Source organism: Equus quagga, chromosome 21, assembly GCF_021613505.1.
Source record: "Equus quagga isolate Etosha38 chromosome 21, UCLA_HA_Equagga_1.0, whole genome shotgun sequence".
Lineage (NCBI taxonomy): Eukaryota > Metazoa > Chordata > Mammalia > Perissodactyla > Equidae > Equus > Equus quagga.
Window position 1 is genome coordinate 12,605,560 of NC_060287.1, and position 10,152 is coordinate 12,615,711.

Sequence of the window (10,152 nt, forward strand, 5' to 3'; positions counted from 1 at the left end):
CACATTTTTGAGATCTAAAAGATTAATAATTTTTCCCACTTTTAAAATACAAAAAGACCCCACAAAATGCAAAAAAAATATGGTGGCAAAAAAGTGTTATTTTTTTGCTCCCCACGCTTTGCTTTAAAAAAAAGTGTTAAGTTCCCTTGATGAATGATCGTCAATATCAAAGACTCCCAATGTTCCCTTCAATTCCAAATCGACAAATTCCTTGGTTTGAAATGATGGAATTTTTATTATTCTTAAAACTCATTTAAAAATTATTATCAGTTTCTTTCCTGGTCTTAATAATTTCCCCCGTGCTCTAGACTTTACAGTATTTATATTATCTTTCTATGTGCTCTATATGACTTTCACATTTACATATTCTAATGCCATCAGTTTTTGATCAATTATAAGTCTCTACCTTAATCCAAGATCTTTTGCACAAGCCCCTGGCCCATAACTCTATTAACCCATAGACAACTGTTGTTCAATATGTCTGATACTGAATTCCCTATCTCCACCCTGAATCTGTTCCTCCTATTACATTCTATCTTGGTGATTTTAATCCATCCTTTCTCTCATGCTTAGAATGAAGGAGGCTCCTCCTTTATTCTTTTTTCCCTTATCACATCTACCATATCATGAAATATATGTCTTTTCTTTTTTTTTTGGAGGAAGATTAGCCCTGGGCTAAAGTCTGCCACAAATCCTCCTCTTTTTGCTGAGGAAGACTGGCCCTGAGCTAACATCCGTGCCCATCTTCCTCTACATTATATGTAGGACATCTGCCACAGCATGATTTGACAAGCAGTGTGTAGGTCTGCACCTGAGATATGAACCTGTGAACCTCAGGCCACTGAAGTGGAACGTGTGAACCCAACCGTTGAGCCACTGGGGTGTCCCACCAAATACATTTTGTTGATTATGATTCAGAAAAGCCTCTTGAGTCTATTTTATTTACTGCATGCCCACGGTGACTGCCTTAGTTCAGGTCCTCATGAGCTCAAATTTAGAAAAACCATTCATTTCTTCAAAAAAAAGTATTTACTGAGTAGCTACTATGTCCCAGGCAATATTCTGGTCACAGAGGCTACAGCAATGTACCCAACAAATATAAAACCTACATTCTACGAAAAATCATAATTCAACTATTCTTTATTCTATTTCTTTTAAAGAAAAATAAAGTAGGAAATGGGAATAAATGGTAGCAGAGGCTGTTGTATAAATAAAATGATCAGGGTCTATCTATGTAAAGTGGCAATATTTGAGCAGAGACTGAAGGAAGTAAGGACAAGAGCCATATCACTCCCACCCACTCTAATTGGTCTCTACTCACTGATCACTCCCTCCTGAACAATCTCTTCCTCAGTATCACAGGGGTTATTTTTTGTATGGCTGAAGATCAGTCAGGTAGCTCTTCTATCCAAGAAGCTCTGTCACCTGCGGCATAGACCTCATCCTCCTTTACCACGGCCATTTACACTTTTGTCCCTGCTCCTCACTCCGCACTGTGCATCCTATACTCTCATCATCTAAACTTCCCATTGTTCTCTGAACACATCATGCCTTTTTATGCCTTTACATAAACTACTATTTAAAAAAAATCTAAAAGGAGCTTTTCACTTAGCTGCCTATTAAACTTCTGCTTAACATTCAAGGACTCATCTCACCTCCTCTGGTCAGCCTTCCCTAAGTTCTGGTAGTAACAATAGCCACATCGTCTCTTATACCTACTTTGTCATGGTGTGTAACATGGTGAATTGTAATTCTTTACCTTTTACTTCGGTCTACTTTTAGAGACTCATTTTTACTTATTTGAGCATATGGCACAGTGTTTGATAGATAAAGATAGCTGACAAATGTTTGTTGATCAAATCTATTAGCCTGGGAGAAAAAAGGAAACTAGTGGCTGTGGGCTCAGTTGTCTTTGCCAGTCACAAAATTCTGTGGTTTGATTCTAATTTTATTAGTAAAAGAATGTGTGTTCTATATGCACGTGTATTCCTCTGCATTTGAGTTTTTTGGTTTTGACGTTTTATCTTTACTTTTAGTTTTTCTGGTGAGTATGTATGCATTTGTGTGTGTTGGGGGGTACCATTTTCTATTCTGTGGTAGCAAAGTTGAGAGAGATGAGAATAAGACCTATGAAACAGGGGACCTAAAGCTTAAGAAGCCTCAGATTTGGGTTGTTTTCTGATGGAAAATTTCTGTATATGGAGGTCTGAGTGGAGTGAGACATACCTGAGTGTTTGACTCATTTCTGCTTCTGCAATGTAGAAGAATTTCTCATTTTCATCCAATTCTATGGTTGATATTCAGGCATAGAGAAGGATTAAAACAATGAGTTACCTATTAATATTATTATTTTACCATCTATTGATCACTTAATTGAGGCCAAACTAAGCTCATAATATCAAATATTACTCTTACAGTGTCTCTTTATTGAGGTACAATTTTCCTCATTTACCCTTACAGATAGGTTGAGTTACAGGACCCTTCATATATTTAGGAAGAGGCAGAGCTAGGACAAAATTTAAGTATCTACATTATGTTTTGGAAACATAGATTCTTAATCTTCATTGAGCAAGCATCTAAGAAATGTCTGCTTAAGAAAGAACACAGTTTGTATGTTATAAAGCATGTGTATCTGTATCGCATTTCATAAAAAATTATAAAACATATTTTTAATAATTATCACAAGTTTTACTTAAAGTAGCTTGAAAGGGACTGTTAATGCACTTTGTTCTCTTGCCATAGAGTCCTAAAAATGCTTTCTTTTTTGAAGAAATGCTATAAATTTCAGTTAGCTGCTACTTTTTGCACAAACAAACCAGTCTTTCCAGCACTAGAGAATATTTTTTAAAGGGATATTGACAGGACAAACTATAGCATAATTTCATGTGATATTGACAAAAGCAAGGGATTAGAAATATTCTCTAAGAATTCTTTAAATATGGCAATTCCACTACTCCAAAGAAGAAAAAACTGACCTATTTTTCTCTGCTTTCTTTTCATAAAGAGTTATATATCTTTCCTACATATCCTTGGCATATTGAGATCTATTCTAGAGAGTTAAAACCAAAATTTAATAAATAATTTGCCACTCAAATGGTGAAAATGATGAAAATAAAGACAGACATCCCATCTTAAAACATCTTCACTCATAAATGTAATGTCTGAATAGACAGTGAGTGGACACATATGATCAAAACCTCTGTAAGCAACTACTCAGAGCAATTTTATGGTAATTTGATTAGCAAACAAGGTAGATCTCAAACCCAACAATGGCAGTAAATAGCATCTTTTGCGGAAATAAAAAAAGAGAAGGTGGTATATTCTTAAGGAAAATAAGCCCTACCACAAAGGCTGAGATGCTAGTTTTGTGATACAATCCAGCCTTCAGTTCTCCTTTCCACCTGAAAGTTTTGCACAAGCTGGGCTTTATATGGGTTTCTAATGAGAGCATTAGAAACAACCACACTTGAATTTTAGATCAGGACTGAGTGGTAAATGTCTTCGACATCTTACTATATTAGGATATTTGATGGCAACCAAAAATAGACCCCGTTTTCTGGTGGCCCCTATACATTGGGCACTGGGCCTAATGGCTGGAAAGGGGTGTTTTCATCAGCCTCCTGGCCAGGGCCTGCAAACCCCAATTAGAATGGCTGGTCCTCATCAAATTGTTTGTGAGCTGACAGCTGCATCGCTGGCTTTCCTCTGGCTAGATTTAATCTCACCCTAAACAGGAGAAATCAAAATGTGTCATGTTTCTACACAAAAGAGAAACCATTTAAACATTGTCTATATGAATATCAAGTCTCCTTATCCTATTCTTGTGCATTCTTGATATGAAATATCTGGGGGCAACACTCAAGCACATATTGGTCCTATTTCCATTCTTTCATTTTTCTGGTGACAATGTTTTATGTGGAGCCATTTTTCAGAACTTTTGTAGAAATTTTTTGTTTATGGTTAGTCCCTTATTTATAATTTGAACACTCTTGCTCAGATGTTACCTTAAAACTGAATTTAGATCAACTAATATTTTACCATATACTCTTCGTAGTTTCACTTTATTGGGTGTGATTCCCAAAATTAAATTTCTAATCACAGTACAGCTTCATTAAATAGTGATGTTTAAGGGAAAAAATTCACTTATAAGATAAAATTATTTTAAATGGAATGACTAAGGCTCTAATTTGAACAGATTATGAAGATAAAAAGGTTTACTTATCTCTAAAATAGACGGTAAAAGTTATTTCATAATATATTCTCTACTTCAATACATGTTCCAAGATCTTTTCCTAAATCTTTAATATTGTATTACATCAGTTAAAATATTAAACAAACCAATATTACCATTGAATCAAACACTAGGATTGTATCACATAAAAGATGCCTCAAATCCTCCAACTATGTCCAAACTTATTTCTGTAAAATAAGTTTATGGTTCAAGCAACGGGGCAATTTAAAATATCAACTCAGATCCATTAACAAAAGAAAATGACCTAACTCACAACCAATAATGAAACTATAGGTTCTTATGTGTCTGTTAAACTCTATCATAGGACTGTTGTATTGATTTTCTACTCTTTTGTAACCACTGCTAAAAGAGAAATATTTTGTAGTATTGTTTACTTTTGGAAAATAAAGCGGTGCTCCAAGAAATGGAAGTGAGGATGGAAGGCAGGGTTATTAGCAGAAATCTGCTAAGAAATGGAGAAATTACAATGTTTTGTTTTGGTGAGAAGCGGGTATGGTTATCCATGGAAGTTGATAACTAGTGCTTGTCTTTGATTTCAAATAGAATCTCTCTTTAAATCTATTTTCTCCCCTGCTAGTTCACTTTCTTGATTATTTATTTTAGCCTACCTTTTTTTTTATTACAACACTAAATCTAAGGCTATTTTAATATTTACCCATTTTTTTGTCCTGACATGTGAAAGTATCTTTAAATTTTAGTTTTATAACCATATGAATTTCCTAGTCAGTCTTCGGTATAATACTTCTATTTTCATATGATAATAATTCAGGAAAAATGCTACCCAAACCATATAAAGTGATTCAATTTAGTCTTTTGAGAAGGGTCCTAATATTGAAAATTCATTAAGGTTTTAAAAAAGAGATTGTTAAGTTTACATGAGACTTCAAAGTACCCTAATCTCTAGTAGCTTGTTTTCCTCTCCTATACACATGGAAAATATTTAAAATACAATAACTACTTTATAAAGTCAATTCTTTATTTAAGTTTCCATTCATACTGTGTCTATGCACTACAGAAAAGTATGTCTCTCAGACGATTGCTGATAACTAAAATAAAAACAAACAAAATTCACTTTGCACTGCCAGTGAATAAAACACTGTAGTAGCTAGGTATGGCCAGAATTAAACAGAGAAATATTGGCTAGTGGAAATACAGTCAATGCTCCAACTTCACGATAAATTCAACCTACATATCAGAGCTTACATAAAAGACCAAAACAACTGTTATAATTTACCAAGGCTGGTCTGACAGTACAACAGTTAAAGTCATCTGAGTTGTAAAAAGACAATGTATGGCATCTATTTAATTAGAGTTTAAATCTGCTCATCTCGACGCAGTAATAAACTGAGAAACGCCAGGTTATACGCTCTTTCAGAAGACAGCGATTGTACATAATACATGTGCCCCTTTCCAACTCAAGGCCTGATTCTTGGCTCCTGCTTCTGAAACACAATGTTTCATTTTAATGAAAAATACATTACTGCAGTAAGATAAGGTCATCAGCTGTTAAGTGTAATGCAATTTCTGTAATAAAATTAATTTTATGGCCTGCATAAAAGACTTTATGTGGGTTAAATACTTTTAATTACTAGCTAAATTTTGTTCCTTAGAATGCATAAATGAAGCCCCTCCACCCTCCATAAAAAGAATGCAGATACTGTAAAATGTCAGTAGGATTCTTTATGATTTCACTTCTTTGTGTCACGCTAAAATGCCAGCCATAGTCAACTGTAGGCTAATGTGGCCTTTTTTGGTCACAGGATTTATTTGCTGGCAATTCAAAACGGTTGTGCTGGTGAAAGCCGTATGCATTTCCCTCATAGGTCAGTTATTTTGACAACAATTCAGAAAAGAAATCTGATACAAGGGTATTGACTTATATATCACCAAGTTAATCATCCAGCAAAGGGACACATCTGATCTTAAGCAGAATCTGAGTGAGAGTAAAAAAGAGATACAAACCACACCTATTGGAAAAAGATCTCAATGTGGATAAAATTGTTGTCACACACAAAAAACGACACAGTATTGGTAAAATGCATACATAAAAAACTTTAATAACCTTCTGGCTTTGTGAAAGGTTTTCAGTATGAGGTATTTCTTAAAATAATGTCTTAAGTGGTAAAGGATTTAGAATTGCTCAGAATTTAAAATAGGACAGCTTTAAAACTGAATACCCAGCTCTTCTGCCAATTAGTTGTGAAAGATTCAGGGCAAGTTATTTAACCTTTCTGATCCTGTTTTATCACCTGCTTTTTAATAGAGATAAGAACAGTTCCCTCATGATGTCGTTAGCATGCTTAAACATAATGACAACACAAAGTTCCTGGCACTAAGCCTGGCTTTTGTAGGTATGAAATAAATGCTACTCTTCCTTCATATTTTATCTCCTTTCCATGGACTCATGGGGAGCCATTGAGGGTAGAGATGGGACCAGATTTCAGATGTTGTTTTGTTTATTATCATTATTGCGATAATGTATAGAATCACTGCATTGAAAAGAGTGGTACCTGGCTAAAAGATGTCATCACATTACATAAAATGTTATATTTAATTCATCCTTACTAAGAAATTATAAATCTGTTTTCCAAGTAGCACATCTAAGCTCTTCGATACTGGTTATATCTAAAATAGCAACCCTAGCCACAACATGGGAAGTGTCCCCAAGAGATCTATTTTTCCTGTTTCCCTCACTTAACTTTGGACAGAAGTTACAAGCAAAGGGACAGCACTCAGAAAGTCCTAGTTACGCTAGTGATGCTAGATATCCTGTAATCCTGATCTCATCGCATCCAACCTGCAGATATGACTACCGTCTCCTGGTTCCCTGATAGTAAATCCACATTCTTCTTACTGTCCTGATCACTCTCAGCCACTGAAGCTACTCATCTTTGATACTGGATCAGCCACTAGGAGGTGCCTCTGGCACAAGAAGCCTGCATGACACAGTTCCACACCAGCAGAGCAGCATCCCAGCAGGTTCGGGGCAAGATAATGCAGAGGGCGCGTCTGCCATTTCAATGAAGAATTCAACAGAATAAACATGACCACATTCGTAAATTAGCATTTGTGTCTGAATCTTTTCTACTTTGTTCATACTCACTCCCTCTGATTTAAGTCTCTCTTCCCAAATGTATATTTTTAATGAATATGAAAAACTTTGTCACATATTAATTATTTTTACTTATATAAAATTAGCATAACTTCATTAACCTTTACTTAAAGGAGCAATTTATTTTAGGAATGTTACAGATGCTATTTTACCGTTTCGTTAATCTTCAACTTATTTTTGTATCTTCTTTACAAATGCCTTAAACGGCTATTCCTGAAATAGAGCTTTCTGTTTTTAAAGATTGGCACACCCGAGCTAACAACTGTTGCCAATCTCCCTCTCCCGCTCGGTCCCCCTCCCCCTCCTTCCCCCAAAGCCCCCCAGTACATAGTTGTGTATTATAGCTGTAGGTCCTTCTGGTTGTGCTATGTGGGATGCCACCTCAACATGGCCTGATGAGTGTTGTGTCTGCGCTCAGGATCAGAACCGGCAAAACCCAGGGCTGCCAAAGCAGAATGCATGAACTTAATCACTCGGCTATGGGGCTGGCCCAGAACTCTTTGTTTTCATTTAAAAAGACTGGCACATTTGGACTATTTCCCTTTGTGTATCATTTATATTTTAGTAAGAACAGTGTCATATCTTCCTTTATACAAATTCTTCCAGATTAATAACAAACATTTAATCTAACACACTAGTACATCTCACTTAGTAGTTTAACTTCATTTTGTTCTCTCATTTTTACTCAATCACCCATTTTTCCTCATTCTAAAGGGAGTCCATGTGCTCCTGTGCCTCTGTTCACCTGTTTTCCAATTTCTTTAGTCACTCCTCTTAAGAAGGGAGGAAATACTAGTCTAATTGGTTAATACATTAACAATGCATGGGTTCCATTGGCGAGTGGCAGGCTCACTGGATATATATTAAAGAATCATGTGCCACCATGGGGCTCTCCTTCTCGCCTGGTCCCCGCCATTGTGAAGTGTGGAGCTTCCTTGGCTATTTTGTTTCTCAGTGCAGCAGAGTTAAAATGTGGAGCCAGGGACTGACTTCTCCCAACAACCCCTGACATATTTTCTGATGACTTAGAAGGGTAGAAATGCCCTATTTGGGGGCCTTGAGCCTCGACTTCACGTGTCCACTTGACTCCAACAGAGAAACCACATTGGAGTGCAAGTTCAAGGAAATGCACCAGTTAGGAATGTTTTTAAAAGGAAAATTGTATTCACATTTGCCAACCCTCTGCTTATCTCTCTAGTTGAACCGGCATAATTTATTTTTATAAGATAATGATATACAAGGATTCAATTTTTCAAGGCTCACCTCTAATAACTGACATCCCAGATGCCTTTGACTATGATCCAATTTAATTGAACATTGTTCAGTTTTTATATAATTGTCCTCTTTCTGTTGTGTTTAACTTTTTAATTAATTTAATGTTTTAATGAATAAAAATACTCATACTAAAAATTTCACAAATCAATTAGGCTTAATTTTTTAAATATCTCCAAAGTTTTGAAAATATTAAAGGCATGTATATAAAATGAAGATACCAGACTTAATTAAAGAAAGTGACCTCCTCTACATTTGCACAAAAGTATAGGAACAATAAGCAGATCAGTCCTCTCACTCTGGTCCCAATAGTTAATTCAAGTGACTGAGGAAAGAATAAAGAAAACAAAATACAAAGATAATGGTTTACTGTGGACCATCGAAAAATTGCGACACCAAAGCATAAGAATATTTAATATACATCACATTAATAGTCTTGGGATGTGGATTCTACTTATCAATTTCACATGACAGATGAGGAAACTGAGGTGTAAACAGGTATAGAGACAAGTGTCAGTTCTCTGCTTCTTATTCTAGTTGCCTTTGAGGCCTGCCCACATTCTTACACCAGTGAAATGCTGGTTGAGACCACTGGCCATATGCCAGACATCTTTTAGGCTTCCTTAGCTCTTTACCAGTGAAGGTCTTAATAAATATTCAGTTGAATTATACTGTTTTCATTTTAAGAATAATATGTGATATTAAAGAGCATTATTTCTGAATAACAGGTTAAGCCATAATATGAGGTGTTCTGATACTATGGGAGTCGGTAAACAAAAGCTCTTAAAAAAAAAACAACTTTCATTTAATCTACATTATAGGTACACATTTTACAGGAATTTTATAGAATTCCTAGGTTATAAACCAAGTTTCTAAACTATCTTTCTGTCTTTATTAATAAAAATGATCTAGAGTATAAATAAAAGAAACATCTTATTGAATAAACTGGTTTATGTATCGCTAAGTTTTGTTTTATGCTCATGCTAACACAAAAAAAAAATCTACTGGGAAATGCAATATTATCTACCCTTTGAAAAATTGCTCTACAAAATAGGGGGGGGAAGATGAAAAAGGTTCTACACAATGGTTGGAATCGCTTTTCCTTTATATCCTAAAGGAACTAAGAATTTGACATGCTTCAGGGAAAAAAAATTCAAGCAGATTTTTTTTTTTGGAAAGAAAGACTATTATCCAGCCTCAGAGATTAGATTTAAAAGCCAAGAAAAACTTTCTTAGATTGTAGTGTTACAGAGCAACTCAATCTTTAAATCCACCCAAACAGCCCTAGAATGCTAAACCACAATGTGTGTGAACAAATCACAAGAGTGATTTGAGAAACATCAATTTTTTTTTATGTCCTAAACCACTGACTTAAAAAGAGTGAAAGGATGTAGTATAACATGGATTCGAGAATATATACTGTAGAGACAACTATTAACACACTTTCTTTGACATTGAAGCATGTTTCCCAAAATAGTCTTTTTTTTTGCTGCACAAAGAAGAAAATGGACAAAAC